We start from the raw sequence: 16293 nt of genomic DNA on the forward strand, positions 1-16293 counted from the left end.
GGCCTATATATACGTAGTGGGGTAGTTTTCCTTTTTCACTCCATCAAAACAATCATTTAAAATTGTGTACTACTACATGCCAGGTCGCGGTTTTTTTAGTTGTTGTTTGTTATTTGAGATAGCTACCCGCTTGTTCCAAGTGGTGTTACGGTGTGCCAGGTCACACTTTGTATCGTTCAAGTCTGGTACTACAAGTCCCTCCATTAAATGAACAACCACCCCCTCGTAAAAATTGTGAATAAGCCCACGACTAAAATTAGCAGAAACGTGGGTTGCCCCAACATGCATTATTATTTATATTTTCTACTCCCTCCGTTCCTAAATATAAGTCTTTTTTATAAGCCACACCTAAGACAAGAATTTTTTTATTAGCAGTAAACCCCACATGTCATAGACACAAAAATTGTGGCAAGATTCCCTTAGGCAAGCCAAAGTGTGTCTAACAATTTGAGCAACTCAGGTTAGGCAAGTGTGGGAAAAATAATGTGGCAACATAAGACAAACATAGTCACAATCCAAACAGCCCCGTAATTTTTTGTGACATGCATGAAAATTTGGTTAGTTAAATTTATAGTCAAAAATTGGCAACGTGCATCAAATCAACACATGCAAGTATCAAAAGGAAAGTCACGGCATGCATGCATGCGTTGTACTCCCTCCGTTTCCAAATATAAGTCTTTTTAGAGATTGCAACAAGTGACTACATACGAAGCAGAATATGTCTACTCCTACATATGAAGTAGCCCATTTGAAATGTGTAAAAAGACTTATATCGAGTGCAGTGCTTTGATATGTCGCGTCAACTCGTACAAGACCGAGAAATTTGATTACTACAACGCCCTCCCCCTCGCGGACCGAGCTCCGGTGCCTTAACTGCACCTGCCTTTGGCTGCATGACAGGAGGGCCAACCACCTGTTGGGCCCACCTGTCATAGACGCAAAGGCAGGAGCAGTAAGTAGAAGCTTTCACTACACGCTATCCCTCCCGCACGAGGTGGACGGACATGCAGCAGTGGATTCAATACTGTAGAAGTAGGAGTAACATCATTGTTTGTCTTCTCGAAGAGGCGAAGAGCCAAGCGCAACCCGAACGTGGCAGTTGCGAACGCTCGCGTGGTGCGGTTCCTTGGAGTACTAGCCAGGCTCTTGCATGAGACAAAATTGCTATTGTTTAACAATTAAACTCCATTATCCATTGGTTGATACTCATTCTGCATAGGTCCACACGCTTAGCACCGTTTCCTCCTGGGGTCACCAATGTTTATTTGCTAATTAATAGCATTGCATGCAATGAACTAGCCATTGCAAGTCGTTAAAACCATGCACACCTCTCATCTCTTAGTGGTTGATATGTCAAGAAACAAGAAACAAGGTAGAAGTTAATGCACCGCGCCTAAGTGTTTTGGGACTATTTGGTTTTCGTAAGATGACTTACACACCTAGACGGAGGGAGTAGTATAGCCCTGTAAACCGGAAAGGAGTATTTGCCTTTCTAGAGATTTCAACAAGTGACTGGACTACACCGTGTGCAGTACTCCCTCCCTTCCCGTTTATAGGGCTCAAATCTCAAATCTCATGAACCAAGGCATTTTGCGATTGGAGGAATGTATCTCGTACTTTACAAAACTACCCTAATTAAACTCATGCATTAATTATGTAGTTCTCTCGTTTTCCTCTCCGCCTTGGTCACGGTGCACAATATTGAGCACTCCTATATGACTGGCCGCTCTATCTACATGCGGGGCATTTCAAAGCATCCGGGCCCGCATGCCATCTACCAAATCACAGCGAGGTGCTATAGTCGAGACTCACCTGTCACCCCGGTGTGGCCGTCATGACCCGTCATATCACAAAACCCACACCTTTACCAGCAGTGGTAAGGTGGCCTCCTAGTTCGACTGGACGAAGCAACCATCATTTCACTGGAACGCTTGTTCAAGCCCTTTCTTCCCTTTCTTGAAGAAAACCTCACTCCAGGCTACTCACTTCTGCCATTTTTCTTCTGTACCACGAAGGAAAGGTGGGCGAATCAGTTATGCTGCTATATTTTCATTCCAATAATCTTCTTTTTGCGAAGCACCGACCGATTCTCACATCCTATTCTTTTCCCGTTTTCATTGCGATTGTGGTTTCCTTTTGATTGCTTTTTGTTTGTCAGTTCATTGATGGATCCTGGAGCACGAGGCAAAGAGTTGCCGGCGGACAACCCACTGGAGACAGCGATCTCCAGGAAGTGAGCACCGACCAATGAGTTGACCATGTTAGCGGGCCAACCCATGGAGATGAAGAACTCCAAGAAACAAGCACTGGCCAAAGAGTTGAGGACGTTGGCGGACGAACTCCTCAAAGAAAGTTGGAAGAATAGCAAGGGCCCCACCGTGCCTACCCCAGGAACTCTGATTGCCACCTATGTGAGGCTCAAGACCGAGTTTGAGGAGATAGTCGCCGTTGAGAAGCAGTATTCCCCTGGCAAGGTGATGGCCCCCATCGAGGACGAGGAGATGGCCCCCGGAGGGATGAGATCCCCCAGTGAGCTGCACAAGGTAAAAAATAATGGCTTATTACCATAGTTGTGGTTTTTGATTATTTGCAATGTGCTTGCTAATATGTTAGGGTTGTGCAGGTGCCGGTGGACGTCCTTGATGATTCAGATGTCGTGGCCCGTCCTATTCATCCACCCCCACCGGGAACTGTTCATCCAAACCCCCCGAGCAACGCTCACTGTTCATCCAGAGGCAGCATCGATCGTCTTCAGTTAGCAGCAGTAGCGAAGGAATCACTCCGGTTCAGTAACGTAGCTAGTGCAATCGCTCGGGTTCAGTTAGAGCCCAACGCCTCGCACACACGCGCGTACGTGTACAAGAGAAACGCGCATCGCTCGGCCCCCGACCACCCACCGTAACCGGGAAATCCCCAAAAAATTCCTCGCCCTCGCTTCTACCATGGTTTTTTCCGTCATGGACGGCCCAAAGAATGTCATGCAGCTGCGTCTCTTGCCCGCCCAGGACGAAAAGCCCATTTTCTGTCATGATTTTTTGTCATAGAAGTAGGAGCCCACCACATCTATGATGATATCGGGTTTTGTCACAATTATCGTCATAGAAGTGTCATAAGTATGACAGGAAAAAAATTCGTTCGGCCCAAAATGTCACGGATGTGTCTTTTTTTTGTAGTGTTAATAGCCTATCCCAAGCATTTTTCAAAGTTTCATCAAGCAAATAACGGAAAATTCCAGGGTCATCTTCATCAAAATTATTCAAACTCTCATTGATAACCCCGGTAGGTCTTTCCATAGCATCATTATTTATGGGCTTAGAAAGGACAGAGGAACTATCCAAAGTATTAAAACCCGGGAGAAAACCCTTAGCCCCTTTTGGTTCGGCCATGGTGATAGAAAGACAAAGGTTTTTTAAGATCGTTTTAGAAGTGGGGGAGAGGAAAACGAGAGGCGAATGGCAAATAATGTAATGCGAGGGAGAAGAGTTTATGATGGGTACTTGGTATGTCTTGACTTGACGTAGATCTCCCCGGAAACGGCGCCAGAAATCCTTCTTGCTACCTCTTGAGCATCGTTGGTTTTCCCTTGAAGAGGAAAGGGTGATGCAGCAAAGTAGCGTACGTATTTCCCTCAGTCTTTGAGAACCAAGGTATCAATCCAGTAGGAGATTACATGCAAGTCACCTAGTACCTGCACAAACAATCAAGAACCTTGCAACCAACGCGATAAAGGGGTTGTCAATCCCTTCACGGTCACTCGCAAAAGTGAGATCTAATAAAGATAATAAGATAAATATTTTTGGTATTTTTGTTGTATAGATTGGAAAGTAAAGATTGCAAAATAGTAAAACGAGAAGTGATGTAATTAAAATAGATGCAATATAATAAGAAAGATACCCAGGGGCCATAGGTTTCACTAGTGGCTTCTCTCAAGATAGCATATATTACGGTGGGTGAACAAATTACTGCCGAGCAATTGATAGAAAAGTGCATAGTTACGAGAATATCTAGGCAATGATCATGAATATAGGCATCACGTCCGTGTCAAGTAGACCGAAACGATTCTGCATCTACTACTATTACTCCACACATCGACCGCTATCCAGCATGCATCTAGAGTATTAAGTTCATAAGAACAGAGTAATGCATTAAGCAAGATGACATGATGTAGAGGGATAAACTCAAGCAATATGATATAAACCCCATCTTTTTATCCTCAATGGCAACAATACAATATGTGCCTTGCTGCCCCTACTGTCACTGGGAAAGGACACCGCAAGATTGAACCCAAAGCTAAGCACTTCTCCCATTGCAAGAAAGATCAATCCAGTAGGCCAAATTAAACCAATAATTCAAAGAGACTTGCAAAGATATCAAATCATGCAAATAAGAATTCAGAGAAGAACCAAATATTATTCATAGATAATCTTGATCATAAATCCACAATTCATCGGATCTCAGCAAACACATGCAAAAAAGTATTACATCGAATAGATCTCCAAGAGTATCGAGGAGAACTTTGTATTGAGAACCAAAGAGAGAGAAGAAGCCATCTAGCTAATAACTATGGACATGAAGGTCTGTGGTAAACTACTCACGCTTCATCGAAGAGGCTATGGTGTTGATGTAGAAGCCCTCCGTGATCTATTCCCCCTCCGGTAGATCGCCGGAAATGTCCCCAAGATGGGATCTCACGAGTACAGAAGGTTGAGGCAGTGGAAAAGTGGTTTCGTGGCTCCCCCTGATGTTTTTAGGGTATAAGAGTATATATAGGCGAAAGAAGTACGTCGGTGGAGCTCGGTGGGGCGCACGAGGGTGGGGGCGCGCCTACCCCCCTAGGCGTGCCCTCCTGCCTCGTGGCCGCCCCGCGGAGTTCCAGACTTCAACTCCAAGTCTTCTGGATTGCGTTTGTTCCAAGAAAGATCATCGCGAAGGTTTCATTCTGTTTGGATTCCGTTTGGTATTCCTTTTCTGCAAAACACTAAAATAGGCAAAAAACAGAAACTGGCACCGGGCCTTCGGTTAATAGGTTAGTCCCAAAAATAATATAAAAGAGCATATTAAATCCCATTAAACATCCAAAACAGATAATATAATAGCATGGAACAATCAAAAATTATAGATACGTTGGAGACGTATCAATGGCGGTCGGCATCGTCTAGTTAGCTAAGAGTAAGTTAGTACTTGTACACTACTAGAGTATTACTGGGAGTAGATAGTTAACTTGGCTATGATGGTTGTCAACGTGGAAGTTCGGTACTCTATATCTGGATCAGACCTGTTACTTTGCTCTCAATGTTGAACTTTCCGTTTGAACGTATGAATGGGCTGTTATTTTTCTAAATGTGTTGTATTTGTCCGCCACGGGTTTAGAGGCTGATTTGTGGGCCTACTAGGTTGACGCGTAAACAATCAGGAGATGATTGTACGTGGAGATGATGACAGCTGGGACCCACCAGGGTCATGGCAGTACGCAAGCAAGTGCCTCCTTATTTCAAGCCAAAAAATGGTTCCTCCTAATGGATTTCTCGCATGTGGGTCTCATGACATTGTCAACGTAGTCAATAAACGAGAGAATTGCACAACGAGCGGCTGACACCAGGGACCCAACAACTCGCCTTTTCTTTTATGTTTACCACAAGACCAACCCAGTGGTTTTCTTTCTTTCTGAAAATGGCTAGCCCGGTTTTTTTGTTCTTTTGCAGAATACCCAACCGAGGCCTACTTACTTTGTCAGCCCTGCTGGGCTGCAAATCTTTCAAGACAAGGAGAGGTTCATTCGGCTTGCTCAGAAAATGGGCTATTAGTAATGAGAAATGGGTTGTACATTTTTAAAACACATCAAACAGGCAATTAGTTTCAAATTTATTTTTTTTCATTTCAAGATTTTAAATTCCATTGATTTTTATGCGTGGACAATTATTTGGATTTTATATTGATATAAATTTATTTTTAAAATTAGTTGGAATGTGACTCGACATTTCGAGATTAAAAACAGTTCGGACCGCACCGAAATATGCAAAATTTCATATAATTTTTTAACCGTGGCCACAATATGGGCTGTAATGCTAACAAAAAGAATATGGGCTCCAAAAAACCTTAAGAATTAGCAAATGGGCAATTTATTAGAAATAATGGCAGATAGGTTGTATGTTGTTTTCCACATATTTGAGGCTGACTTGTGCGCCTACTATAGGTTGACGCATACGCTTTCCTAAAAAAAAGGTTGACGCACACGCTACGCCGTGTCAACTTAGTCAACGAACGAGAGCAGTGACTATTGGATGTCCATCCAATGGCCGTTGTGCTTCTTCAATCTCTGCTCTTCCTGCTCCAGTCGCTCAAACAAGCGCCGGCGGGACTGCCTGCTCTCTCCTCCCGTGGTCGGCTGTGCTGCCGCGCAGGCCTCATCGCCCCCACCTACTCCCGCCGCTGGCCTAGCCATCCCTCTACTCACCCACACCTACTGTTATTCTCCGGCGACGGCAGGCGAACTAGTCAACCCTCATACTCCTCTCCGCGTGGGCATCCAGTGTCGCGTCTTCCCCCGCTCCGCGTCGTCCCCTTTCAGGCCTCGCCGTCGTCCACCGCCCTGGTGCTCTCGATGCGGCATGGTCAACGTGGTCAACGAACGACATTCATCGGAAGTGGACTGTACATGGAGAGGTTGACAGCTGGGTCCACAACCACACGCAAGGAAATGCCTCCTTATTACACGCAAAATAATGATTCCTCTACCTGACAGCTGGGACCCACCGGAAGGGCCTCTTTATTTCGTGAAAAAACGTTCCCCCGCTGACAGCTCTCTTCGCACGCGAGGAAGTGTCTCCTTATTACGCACAAAAAAATGAATACTCCCCCTGCTAGTTGTGACCCACCACAGTGGGAGGCTGACTTGTGGGCCTACTAAGTTGACGCAGATAGAGAGCTTTGTCAACTTAGTCAATATGAACGATTCTAGCTCTAGTGACCGTACGATGTCCATCCAACGGCCGTAGTGCTTCTTCAACCTCTGGTCTTCTTGCTCCAGCCGCCCAAACCAGCGCCGGTCATGCCGCCTGCTCCTGCCTCCCGTGGCCGGCTCTGCTGCGGCGCAAGCCTCACCACCCCACCCTACTCTAACCTCTGTCTAGGCCATCCCTCCACTCACCCACAACCCCTGTTATTTTGCGGCGACGGCAGCCTCGCACCGTAGCCGAACCAGTCAACCCTCGTACTCCTCTTCGCGTGGGCATCCACTGTCGTGTCTTCCCCAGCTCTGCGTCGTCCCCTCCCTAGGCCTCGCTGTCGTCCACTGCTTTGGTGCTCTCGACGCGGCGTGGTCAATGTGGTCAAGGAACAGACTTCCATCGGAAGAGTACTATACGTGGAGAGGCTGACAGCCGGGTCCACGACCGCAGCAAGGTAGTACCTCCTTATTACGCGCAAAATAATGATTCCTCCACCTGACAGCAGGGATCCACCGGACGGACCACCGTATTTCACGAAAAAAATTCCCCCCTGACTGCTGGGACCCACCAGCTACATCTTCGCACGCAAGGAAGTGCGTCCATATTACGGGCAAAAAATGATTCTCCCCCTGACAGCTGGGACCCACCAGCAATAACTTCGCACACAAGGAAGTGCCTCCTTATCCTCCCTGATAGTCAGGACCCACCTGGTCGAAGCGTACCTAGCATTGTCATTCTGGTCGCGAACGTGTATGTACATACTGGTTGATCGGTCTGTCTGCTGGCTGCAGCGATGAACCGTGGCTGAGTAAGGAAGGGCACGTGTCGTAGTAGAGGCACAGACGTAGCATGTCACGCAGTCCCGTCAATATCATGTACACGTACGTATAGCCAGGGTGCAAGAAAGTAAATACAACCATGTACGTACATACGGGCGGGGTCTCGAACGCCGACTCGCGCATACGTACGGCCAGGGCTTGTGTACATGGAGAGCCAGCGGAGAGCAGCGACGGTGTCCTGTTCATCGGCAGCCAACCGGCTGGGTCAGAATGGAGAAACTGCGTCGTCGTGTTCATCGGGAGGCAACAGAATGCGTCGTGTTCATCAGGAGCCAACCGACTTGGACGAAACAGCCGAAACGAGGCCTGGCATACCGCAGAACGGAGGAAACGGCCTTGTGTTCGACCGCCTATGGTCAAGAAACGGGATCCTGTTCACCGGGAGGGGTCTGGCGTATCGCAAAACGGGGTCCTGCTGATCGGGAGGGGTGTGGCGTACCACAAAACGGAGGAAACAGACTTGTGTTGGAGCGCCTACGGTCGAAACGAGGGTCATGTTCATCGAGAGGGGTGTGGCGTACCGCAAAACGGGACTCCACGGGCTACTGTTCATCCACCTTCTACTGCCTCGCTCCAGCCTCCACGGGCTATTGTTCATCCACCGTCGACTTCCTCCAGCCTCCACGGGCTACTGTTCATCCACCGTCGACTTCCTCCAGCCTCCACCTACTACTGTGCATCCACCGTCGACTTCCTCCAGCCTCCACCGGCTACTATTCACCACGGGGTCCTGTTCAAATAGCCTCCACCGGCTACTGTTCAACCAGCCCTCTCCATGGGGTCTTGTTCAACCAACCCTCCACGGGCTACTGTTCATCCAACCCTCCACCGGCTGCTGTTTAACCAGCCCTCCACCGACTGCTATTCATCCAGCCCTCCATGGGGTCCTGTTCATCCACCCCAACCGGCTCGATTGGGGTCCTGTTCATCCAGCGGCAACGGCCTCTACTACCACAGGGTCTTGTTCATCCAACCCCCATCAGGAACTGTTTATCCAACCCCCCAACGACGCTCACTGTTCCTCAAGAGGCAGCAGGTTTGATCGGCTTCAGTTAGCAGCAGTAGCAAGGAATCGCTCGGGTTCAGTTAACAGCCAGATCGATCGATCGCTCGGGTTCAATAACGTGTAGCCTGCAGTGCAATCGCTCGGGTTCAGTAGGCGAACGCTTTGCTCGGGTTCAGTTAGAGACCAACGCCTCGCACGCGCGTACGTGTACGAGAGAAACGCGCAAACCTTCGTGCATCGCTCGGCCCCGACCACCCATCGTAACCGGGAATTCCCCGAAATTTTCCTCGCCCTTGCTTATGCCACGATTTTTTCCGTCATGGACGGCCCAAAGAATGTCATGCAGGTGCGTCTCTGCCCGCCTAGGACGAAAAGCCTATTTTCTGTCATGATTTTTTGTCATAGAAGTAGGGGCCCATAACATCTATGATGATACCGGGCTTTGTCACAGTTATCGTCATAGAAGTGTCATAAGCATGACAGAAATTTTTTTCGTTCGGCCAAAATGTCACGGATGTGTCTTTTTTTATAGTGTATCTCTACTAGGATTCCTTCCTTTTTTGGCTTCCCTAGCCACATGGGCTTTTGAGGACTTGGTGCGCCTAGCCCAATAAGGCCAGGGCGCCTCCCCGCAGCCCATGCTAGCCCTTGAGTCGTGCTGGACCAACTTGTGGACTTCCGGACCCCTCCGGAATCCTTCGGAACCTTCTGGAAGCTTCCCGGTACAATACCGAAAAAACTGCAACTTTTTCCGGAACCCAAAATATGACTACCTCTCAACCATTCGGAGAGTCCTTGTGATGTCCGGGGTGTCATCCGGGACTCCGAACAACATTTGGTTACCACTCATCAAATATCCCAATACTACTCTAGCGTCAATGAACGTTAAGCGTGCGACCCTGCGGGTCCGGGAATTATGTAGTCATGACCGAGACACCTCTCCGGTAAATAACAAACAGTGGGACCTGGATGCCCATATTGATTCCTACATATTCCACGAAGATCTTTTATCGGTTGAACCTTTATGACAACATACGTAATTCCCTTTGTCTGACGGTATGTTACTTGTCCGAGATTCGATCATCGGTATCTCTATACCTACTTCAATCTTGTTATTGACAAGTATCTTTACTTGTTCCGTAATACATCATCTTGCAACTAACTCCTTAGTCACTTTGCTTGCAAGCTTCTTGTGATGTGTATTACCGAGAGGGCCCAAAGATACCTCTCCGTCACGGAGTGACAAATCCCAGTCTCGATCCATGCCAACCCAACAGACACCTTCGGAGATACCTGTAGAGCATCTTTATGATCACCCATTTACGTTGTGATGTTTGATAGCACACAAGGTATTCCTCTGGTATCCGTGAGTTGCATGATCTTATGGTCGAAGAAACATGTATTTGACATTAAGAAAGCAGTAGCAATAAACTGAACGATCATATGCTATGCTAACGGTTGGGTCTTGTCCATCACATTATTCTCCTAATGATGTGATCCCATTATGAAATGACAACTCATGTATATGGTTAGGAAACATTAACCATCTTTGATCAACGAGCTAGTCTAGTAGAGGCTCACTAGGGACACGGTATTTATTTATGTATCCACACATGTATTTAAGTTTCCGGTCAATACAATTCTAGCATGAATAATAAACCTTTATCATGATTAAGGAAATATAATAATAACCATTTTATTATTGCCCTCTAGGGCATATTTCTATCATGTCAATAGGAAGATGAAGATGAAGATGAATGAACGCATCAAGAGGAGCGAAGCATGTCAGTGTTTAGTATTTCCTTACCTGTTTAGTAATTCAGTGTCAATGCCATGTCAGTGTCAATGTTATGTAAGCATCAGTGTCAGTCAGTTTCAGTAAGATCAATGTCAATGCTATGTTAGTATGCAGAACTATGTACACCATGTAATGTGAGTTTCAGTTATATGCAGTAACCAGTTACATTCAGTCCAAAAATAGAAACATTCATGCCACATTCAGAAGTTGATAATTCAGGTACAATTCAGAGCATAAGATCTACTCATAACTGGCCTCCAAAACTACTCAAATAGATGGGCATTTTTTGCTATTCAGTGCTTCCTTGTATGCAACAAGACTGAATACACAGTGCTTTGGTAGGGCTGGTTATGAGCTCGACTGTGAGTTAGGTTGAGAGGCAGTTTAAGAGCTCTGCTTGGGCTCAGATATCTTGAGGGCTCCAGACTTTCTCCTTATCTGCAACTTCATAGGTGTGGATTGAACAACCACTGCCTTACATTTCAAGTCAGTAGCAATTACTTGAGAAGTAGCCTGAAATAAACAATTTCAGATATAGAATGTGGCAAACTAATTCAAACACTACATTTAAATTGCGAACATATATTTCAACACCATAGGTCTGTCTGTTTTCGTAGCCTTTTTAGTTTGAAGAGCTTCAAACACCTCCTTATCATGTTTATTTCTCTTCGTAGATTCTCTCACCAAGTGTGCATTGCCATGATGCTTTCCTGCTTCATTGTTTTTGCAATTGCTTCTATTGTGGCCAATCCTTTTGCAAGCACTACATGTGATCTGACCACCAACTTTGCTCATCTTAGTTCCTTTAGTTTTTCCCCCTTTCCTCTCTCCTCCTTTCTGTTTTTTGGCCTTCCTGGCAAACTTATGTGACCAGGGGGATGAAGTTTTGGATTAGGTGAAATGGTCCAGCTCCCCCTCCCTACAATGGATTTAAGCAATGACCATATATCATGTTGTACACTTCAGGTTTTCCCCCTTTCTCTGTCCTAAGCAAACTTGCTACATCTATGATTAGAGTATGTTTCAGCAACTACAACTTGTAGTACCTCATGTCTTGTATGTTTCAGCTCCATTTGTTTCTCCACAAAGATCTCTGCATATTCCCCATCTGGACCTGCATGCACCATCTTCTCAACAGTTGCATCATCATCGAGAAAGAACAAACCATCCCTCAATGTTTTTCCTGGAACAAGCCAGTGCATTTTATAACTGAATTTGCCCTTGCAGTGCCCTCTTTCCACCTGGTACATATATTTTGAATGTAGTAATAACTCTTGATAACCCAATTTGCTTCTGTCCACAAATAGCCTAGCTATGAGTCCATCATTATATACTACAACAAATACCCCATACACCAACGCATATCTAGCAACGATCTTAACATATGTGTTGTTGGGATCCACCCCCATCTCCCCACGAAGGGCTAACCTCCCCGTACCCACCTCACCTTATCTGCATCCCCTCCATCCAAATCACACAAACGAAAATCCATTTTTCCCCACCCGGCCACCTCTCTCCCCCTGATTCCTCTGTCTCTCTCGCACCACAGCGTTGTCGCCGCCAACTCCGATCCCAGGAAGCTCCAGCGGACTCCAACCCACTGCTCACGGTTCTGCCCCACTCCATCTATGTTCTCCTCTGTTCCTTCGCCTGAGGCCACCGCGCCCCTGCACGCGTGGCACGCAACAACCCTAGCCGCCACGCGTCGCCGGCGTGGCTCCGGCAGCTCCGGTTTATCGACCCACTACCCCTGCGGCCCTGCCTCACCTCACGCGCGGCAGCACGCTCGAGCTTGACGTTGGTATTCCGCCTCTTCTACCTCAACTCCGGTGTTGACGTTTCTGGTTCTGGTGTTTACACGCTCGAGCTTGACGTTGGTATTCCGCCTCTTCTACCTCAACTCCGGTGTTGACGTTTCTGGTTCTGGTGTTTATTTGATTAGATGTGATTCACCATGTGTTGATCTGTACTAATTCTGGATGAGTACTCTGTTATGCGTTATGGTTAGAGTTTCCTCCTCCTATTTAGATGGATCGATGGATAATTAAGTATTTTTTCAAGTGAAATTAATCATTACATACTAGCATGTAGCATGACCTGTTCAAAGATCAGCGCAGTTTTTTCTTATAAAAAGAGATCAACTTAGTTCCAATTGGAGTGAGATAGTCGATCAGCGATATATCATATGTGACCATGTATGTCACTGAAGAACATTACTACAAAAATCAACATGTCAGTGCAATTATGGGTCCATGATACTGGCATGATTATTTCAAATGGAGAATCCCCATCTCAATAGGCTGAATCGTTGTTTACTTGGTGTCACATGTACAATATACTAAATAAATAAGTCCCACTCGCATCGGTCTGTCCAATTATTTGTCTTTATTCTATAACCCTTTGCTCCATCTACACTCACAGGTTCTGACATTGTCTTTTACTAAGTGTGTGCTTCTGCTGTTTCTTAACAGATCGATGTACAACACTTATGCATTACAATCAGGAGAAATCCATGCAGAAGAAGCCTGAAGAATTATTCAAGTTATTTGTTTATAGCATGGTGAGGATCCTTTCGCTAGTTCATGTTACAGTAAGGAAAACATGAATTTGTATCTTATTCTTTTTTTTGGTTGATGTAATATTTGTTTTCCCCTGGCAAAAAGTTATATTAGTTTCAGTTTCTTATTCAGTTAAAATGTGCACACTACAATCTCGAAGTTTATGCAAAAGCTCAGATGGAAATCATTCTTACACTCATGTTATCCAATATAAATTGTTAAATAATTGAAAAAATTTGAAGGTGCGATACAAGAACATCATACCTTGGTATTCTCGTCACATGTATATGACTCATATTGTTGAAATCTCACCTCTAAATCGAGTTTAGTGCTCTTTTTTGGAAATATAGGTACTTCTGAATTCCTGCAATCTCTGTACTAATTTTGTATTTCGTGGGGAGCCACAGATATTTCCAAATACTAGAATGATGCATGATTGGTCAGCACACAAACTCTTGGCCAGGTTCCTCTCACATCTTATCTTGTTTGTAATATATTCTTCTTAAACTGTTAACACGATGAGCATGTACTTGTTTCATCCAAGAACGTAAACATGAAAAGTATTCCTCTTGTGCACTCTCCTTCCCTGACATACAGGGCACACTACGGTGGTTGGATGATACAACCATAAACAGACAGCTAAGCGATCAGATGCGGCGACTGTGCGAGTGTGTCAGGTATGTCGAATTCACTGATCCCAAACTATTGGATCTGACTAGGATCTCCTCTTCTCTGTAATACTTAGGACCTTCTCCTCTACCTACTCGGGCCAACAGTTTCAGCATCCAGCAACCATGGTGACAAAGATGAACGTACTGGAACTGCTCTAAGTTTCAACATTCTCGGTAAACAAGTGAACTAAGAAAGCCAATCCTACTTAGTAAATGTTGGCATATACTAATACGCTGGCACTACTTAGTTTGCATGAATGTTGTGGTCTTCTAAATTGCTAGAATAATTTCAAGTAGTTTAGTAGGAGTCTCTGCTTGTTTAACTAGCCAAGTTTGAGTCTAATTTGATTAGGGTGATTAGTTAGTTTTCCAACATGTCTGGTTTGCATGTCATAAGCATTTGTCTTCTTGGGTGGGTCGTAGTCCATATATGATTCAATGAGTTTGCATAGCTAGCTGCCTACATGCTGTACTATCATATCTTGTAGTTAGCATGCTTTACTAGTCTAGGAAAGGGCGCTGGAGTCTGAGTCGTTTTAGATGCTATAAGTACGAGCAGCTTTAGATTGTTTCGGCCATGTAGCTGGTCATATCGTGTAACCAGGTCGTGCAAGTTTTTTTTCCATATTAGAACAAGGTCATGTAAGAGTTTTGATATAAAAGAAGAAAGAGTACGTTAAAGTTTTTCATGCACATGTGTACAGCTATTTTGATGTTTGATTCTGTGGGCAAAACCGAACATAGATTACTAATACATATGCCAAATCACCAGGTTACAGAGGCTCGATTGTTCCAAGTCGATGTTGTTGGCGCTAAAACATAAAAGACTACTAGTGCCAAGCTGGATTTACTAGGAGGTATTTTCTGATGGTAGTTCCATATTGCGTGAATGATTCTTCACCAGTTTGAATGGAAATTTTGGAGTATTAATAGCATACTTGACTATATTTTATTATCTTGCACATGTTTCTCTCTTTTTTCACATAATTTGTACAAGCGAACACTTTTCTTGCATGTGAAAATGGTCGTACTGCTTATGTGAGATAAGACTCTTTGCGGCTAGATTAGGTAAAACAATTCATCAACTACTGTATGCCTGCCTTACAATCCCCAACCCCTATAAAACACTTTGTTTCTAGTAACATGGTGAAACTTAATAATGAAATTAGCTGAGTTAGTTTACTGAGCTAAAATGACTATTATTAGCTACAAATGTGATACTGGATAAATCCGAACAAGAACCCTGCTTTTACTTCAATCCAAAGGATCAACCCCGAATATAAAGCTAAAGTTGATGTTGTTAAACTTGGTAATGAATTCATGGTATTGTGAGCTGATGCTATATTAGCAGAATCTTATTAGTCTCTACAACTACAAAAAAGGTCAAAATTATTAGTCACGCAGCAAGATTAATTATCACATTTCTTCAACTTTCTATGTTGCTCCTCCTTTCAATTTTTCTGCCCTATTAACCTATTTAATTTCTTTGTTGTAGATTGCAATATTCGATGACGCATGGCTCAGATGTTGGTTGCAAGGTCAAGAATAGGGGTGCTACTAGATAGTTTCACATTATGCCTTAGAATGCCATTTCCAGTGCCAATGTTTCAATCATTATGTTTCGGATATTTTTGGTGTCAATATTTCGATCATTATGTTTCAGAATGGCTGACACGTTGGCTGCAAGGTCAAGAATGAGATTACTACTAGTTTCACATCTTGTAATTTTTGTATGGTGTACTTTGTAATGCAACCAAGTTGATTTAATATATGAGAAATTTCTGTTTATTATACTGTGTCCCTTGTGTAATACCGATATTGTCTAATTCTAGACGCTGATGTATAAATATCATGTATTTTTTATGGAATGCACTAGTATTGTAGTACTCATTTATAATCATGTTCTGTTGGGTAGCCACCAACGCATGTGAACCGTTGTTGGGCTCTAACTCTATACGTTGCTATCTTACAACACTTATTCAGGCCGTTTACCAACGGATGCATATACGTTGTTGTAGACCCTTGCAACGCCACCAACGACAATGCATACAAATCCATTGGTGTTGACCTTACCAACGCTTATATGGACCTGCCAACGCAATGATGCGTTGCCGTAGGGGGTTCTTGTTGTAGCCATTCACTATCTCAAACTTGCCAAAATAGTGCATTGAAACAAGAAAACTTTCCTCTGGATCTGATGCCTCCTCAACACCCAATGTACAAACAAAAAAAATCAATATTTACAACAGTACACAAAAATTCAAACTTTATACAACTACACAAAAAAGTTCAATCTTTCCTCTCTTCTCAATATAGGCATATATAAGGCACTAGATTTGTGACAGATAAGGCAATTTCCCCTGTTTTATTGTCAAAAGTTCAAGCTTTATTTCCCATGTTTCATCTAATCAACAACTGCTCGATTAGAAGGACAGCTGCGGGCATCGAAAACCAGGACAGTCCAAGCGTCCAAA

General features: G+C 44.5%; 1 long non-coding RNA gene across 4 annotated transcripts; it reads left to right on the forward strand.

Moving 5' to 3' along the window:
- Positions 1-11949: 11949 nt before the first annotated feature.
- LOC109786678 (uncharacterized) lies at positions 11950-15607 on the forward strand. 4 transcript variants are annotated; one of them, XR_006668959.2, is made up of 6 exons: positions 11950-12467; positions 13062-13150; positions 13499-13611; positions 13746-13993; positions 14592-14676; positions 15315-15607. It is a non-coding gene; the product is annotated as an uncharacterized lncRNA (long non-coding RNA). The 4 variants fall into 4 exon arrangements; XR_002238385.4 differs by having other exon boundaries at positions 13556-13611; XR_012189630.1 differs by having other exon boundaries at positions 11961-12391; positions 13556-13611.
- Positions 15608-16293: the final 686 nt, after the last annotated feature.

This window comes from Aegilops tauschii, chromosome 7, assembly GCF_002575655.3.
Source record: "Aegilops tauschii subsp. strangulata cultivar AL8/78 chromosome 7, Aet v6.0, whole genome shotgun sequence".
In the NCBI taxonomy this organism is placed as follows: domain Eukaryota; kingdom Viridiplantae; phylum Streptophyta; class Magnoliopsida; order Poales; family Poaceae; genus Aegilops; species Aegilops tauschii.